Source organism: Panthera tigris, chromosome A2 (assembly GCF_018350195.1).
Source record: "Panthera tigris isolate Pti1 chromosome A2, P.tigris_Pti1_mat1.1, whole genome shotgun sequence".
Taxonomy (NCBI): domain Eukaryota; kingdom Metazoa; phylum Chordata; class Mammalia; order Carnivora; family Felidae; genus Panthera; species Panthera tigris.
In genome coordinates, this window is record NC_056661.1 from 49,791,636 (window position 1) to 49,796,348 (window position 4,713).

Here is a 4,713-nt window from a genome sequence, read left to right on the forward strand (position 1 = left end):
TTGACATACACTACAAAGTGGATAAACCTCAGTGATGATCTTGGGTAAACCAAAATGAGTATTTTGAAAGAAACCAGACTTGAAAGAGTATATATTTTGTGATTCCATTTATGTAAAATTCTAGGAAATGCAAACTAGTTGATTGTGACAAACAACAGATTACTGGGTTGCTTGAGATAGGGTCCAGGAGAAGCCAGGGGAAAGGATCATAAAGGATCATGAAGAAACTTTTAGGGGTGACTTATATATTCATTATCTTGATGGTGGTGATAGTTTCCTAGATGTATAAAACCATACTCTTTACATGTGTACAGTTTACTGTGCCTCAATCATACCTCACTAGAGTGGCTAAAAAACAAACAAAAAAAAATATCCAAGAAATAAATGGGCTCAGAGATGTAAAAAAATTTTCAAACTACAACATAGGGTGTGTCAACAAGTAAAGCCAGGTTAAATAGGAATTTAGAAGAGAGTGTACCATCACTTTTCTAAGTTTCAGATTTGCAATGAGTTTAAAGTTTTTTTAATGATTTCAAAACAATTTGAGATATGTCAAAATAGCATTCAATAAGCTTGGGTTCAAATTTTGACACCTGCTAGAGGTGCTGGACTTGGGCACATCAAAATCTCATTGTCGTACAAATTATAGAAACCCACCTCAATGACTTGAATGTCCCGGCTCAAATAAATGATAGCTCCAGCTCAAATGCAGCTAGATTGCAATCAGTATGGTCAGACCTCTGTTTCATTTCCTCTTGGCTTCTGCTACTTTGGCTTTATACCAGCTTTCACATTTTCCCCTGGAAAAGCCAGGACAGCAGCCATCATCTCAACCTCCCTTCCCTATATCCAATGGGAAAGATAGAGCTTGTAGTCTAGTTGATTTAAAGAAAGTCACCTAATTCCTTCTGATTGGCCTGGTTTAGATCACATGATCATTCTGACTTATCCACTGTGGATAAGGAAATGTGATACTCTGAGTGGTATCATACTCCCTCCAGAGGGCATGAGAGGAGTTTATCTCCAAACACTGGGGACCATTTCTAGAAAATAAGAGTTTGGCTTCAAGGGAGGCAAACACCAAATCCCCAATAGAAGCAGCAAACCCAGTTTTCAGCACATGATACATGTTCAGGAAACAGTATCTCCAACTTTAATTCTGGATCAGAAAGGAGCTAGTGATTTTATATCATATAATGGAGGGCATGCCGTCAATAAAACAGAGTTTTATCCGGTTGCCTCAATTTTTTTCCTCAGGAAATTAGGGAAGACCAGACAAGAAACATTTTCAAATGTTTCAAATGTTCAAACATTTTCAAATGGATATACCAGGCTAGAATCCCTAAAAGTAATGTTAAGGAAACTTAGGCTGAGAATATTACAGTGGCCATCAGCTATGTGAGGGATGCTTATCATCCCTTTTTCTGGTCATAAGGCCCCATCTCTTCACCTCCAGGGACAACCATGTAACTCAGACATGGCCAATGACAGTACACATTCCCCAGCCTACACTGACTGGTTCTGGAGAGGTTCATGCCAAGAAGAGAAAACCAAGAATTCTGACTGGATTTTTTTGGAAATAGGATGCTCTTCCTGATGGAGTTACTAAGCAAGTAGTTTACGAGCCTACAGCTGTTGATGATTACCTTTGTCACCATTATGGAGGGTTTGACTGAAAAGAGGACAACAGAGAAAAAAGAAAAGCTCAAAGAATGAGAGACATTTCCCGATGACCATATTTGAGCTTCTGGATCCAGCCATACCTGAATGCAGTAGTGCTCCCAGACTTTCTAGTTACATGACCTAGTAAATTCCTATTTTTGCTTAAGTCAGGTTTAGTTGGTTAGTAGAAACTGAAAGTCTGCATACTCACATAATTCCTCAGCTCCCACACAGCCAATTCAGTCCAGGACCCTGACAAGGCTTTAGGTCACAGTGGAAAATAGACAGCAAATCCACTTTCTAAGGATCAAGCTTCAGATTTTTTTGCTCCTAGATTGTCTACTCCTTGCACGTCTGACTTCAAGCACTTGAATTGTCTTGACTGTCAGGTTATTTGGACCTTATTACTGTTCAATTTACAGCTATGTCAATGTAGAATTTGGAATTAGTAAGTGTAATAAATTGATCCTATTTGCTGTGATGCCAGAGCTTAGCTAGATTCAATCATCCTCCAAGTGATACATCTACAGCTGGGGCCAGCATGGGGGGAAGCACAGGAGGGGAGGAAAGAAGGTCAGGGGGTGAGAGTTAAAGAAGGCAACCACAGCAAAGTAAGGAGAATCACCTAAATGCTGTGGAAAGTACACTGGACCAGACATACCCAGACCTAACCCCACTCACTCTACCTTGGGCAAGCCTTTTCCCCTTTTTATGCCTCCACTTTCCTCTCTACAAAATGGGCACAAGACTGTGTGCTGGGACCACTTTCCCAGGGTGTTTGGGAAAAGGAAATAAAATAATAGATGAGCAATGTAGGGACAGTCTTGTTATTGCATCTATACTTTCATAGGGGGAGGCTATGCAGCACGTCACGGCATCTCAGAATCCAGGTGACCTTTCCTGGAGCCTCTCACAAGTTACCAATCTTCCAGGTGGAGCCTGTCCTCCTCCACCTGCCTATTCTTCTTACAAAAGGTAGGTATAATCGGATAGGAAGAGCAGGAGATGGGTTCAACCAAATCTGAGTTCGATGCTAGCTCTACTCCTTTCTAACTGCATGATCTTCAGCAGGTGAGTTGGAGACTCACCTCTGGGGGTAGTGAGGTAGTGGTGGAGGAAGGTAAGAAGGGAAGGGAACAAATAGGTAATGAGGACTTAGTAAGTGTCAAACATGCCAAGCACTTTATAAATGTGAACCGATTTAACCCTCACATGACTCTGTAGGGCAGTTATTATTTTCCTTATTACACAGGTAAGAAAATGGTCTCAGGTGAAGAACTCAGCTGGCCTACAGTCACACAGGTGGTGAACAGGAAGATAGCAAGGATTCCAGCCCTGGTTTGAATGTGTCCAGAGTCCATCTTTATTTTACTGCTTCTGCTGGCAATAAGTTCAATAACAACAACAACAACAACAACAACAAATAATGGGAGGAGTGAACCTTATCAAGTACTGTGTTCAGGACCTCAGAATGGTATCCCATTGAATCCTTTGACATCCTTATGAGACAGATCATCATTTCCAGATGAGGAAATAGAGGTCCTGCAAGTTGTAGTGACTTTTTCAAGGTCACAGAATGCCCTTGGCAAGTGGCCGAGGCAGGATTTGAAACTGCACAGTGTGACAATATAGCCTGTGACCTGTTCACTGCTATCCAGTATTGTCTCCTATATAACAGTATTTGGGAAAATGTGAAGTGAGGTCCCCAGTTCACACAGAGGTGCTCCTGGGCCCTAACCTTGATAGGGTGGCTGCTCCAAGACTCATTACAACTGTGAGGTCTGGAGCACTTTCCTAAGTGTCTCCCAAAAATCTTTCTCATACACTCAACTACCACACTGCTGCAGGCTCTGTGCTCTGTTGCTCTGTCCTACCCTGGGCCAGAAAGGGGCGTCCATTCACCCAGAGTTTCTGCACCACAGGTCTCTTGGGACTTCTCCTGTCTGTCTCCATTTCTTCAACATGTTGTCAAGTCCATCAGAGCCACCACCTGATAGAAAGTCTCACGGATGCCTCGGGGTTCCTATCTCCTCCGTGAAGCCTATCTGCACCCTCTCTCCTCCTTCCCTTCCTCCCTCATTCTCCTCCACAAATATTGATGTAACATCATACATCTGAAGAAAGAAGAACTAATCCTGGGTGTTTCAGGGTCGCCTCTTCCCCCTAATTTCCAGAGCACTTGTTTGAGACCCCAAAGCCCATCTTAGGAGTCACTCTCCAGCCCCCTCCACTTCCAGATGCCCATCAGGGCAGGCTGCTTCATGTGACTCCCTGTCTCTCAGCTCATATGCCAAGTGCTCAGCTATGTACTATTAGCTGATATCTGGTATCTATTGTTGCAGGTCATTTTCCCAACGCCCGGTGAGATAGATCTGATTACTTCCTGGATATATTAATGAGAGAGCTAAGGAGTCACATAAGACCTTAATGTCACTCAGCAAATGGTGGGGCCAAGGCCCAACCACTGCAGGTTCCATAGTGGTTTCTTGGCAGTGTTGGCATGGCAGACAGAAAGAGACTCATCCCTGGGGGGCGAGATAGCCAGGAACTAGCCACAGTCAGCTTCCCTCTCAAGTGGAACCTTCCCAAGTCCAATCCTTCTCCAGGCTCTGAGTCGCTTGCCATCTCTAAGTAGGAACTATGGACAGGATATTAATAACAGTACTACTAGATACTATTAATACAGCTTCCTTTCTAAGTCCTTATGCATTGCTAGGCACTCTGCCAGGTGGACTTGACAGATTGGGAATACCAATTGTTGGACTTGATTCAACTCTTGGTTCTACCACTTTACTCATGAGTGGCCACAGCCAAGTTACTTTTCTCGATTTCCTCATGTGAAAAATGGGGATAATAAGAATACCTACTTCAGAGGTGCCCCAAGGATCCAGTTAGTATAGACAAAGGCACCTGGAACTACATTTAGATTGAGATTGTGTTGTTGCTGTCTTTACAATCTATGCCTTAATTATCTCATATAATACTCTTGCCAGCCCTCTGAAGTATAGACTATGATCTCCATTTTATAGAAAAGGAAGCATAGGCTTAGCA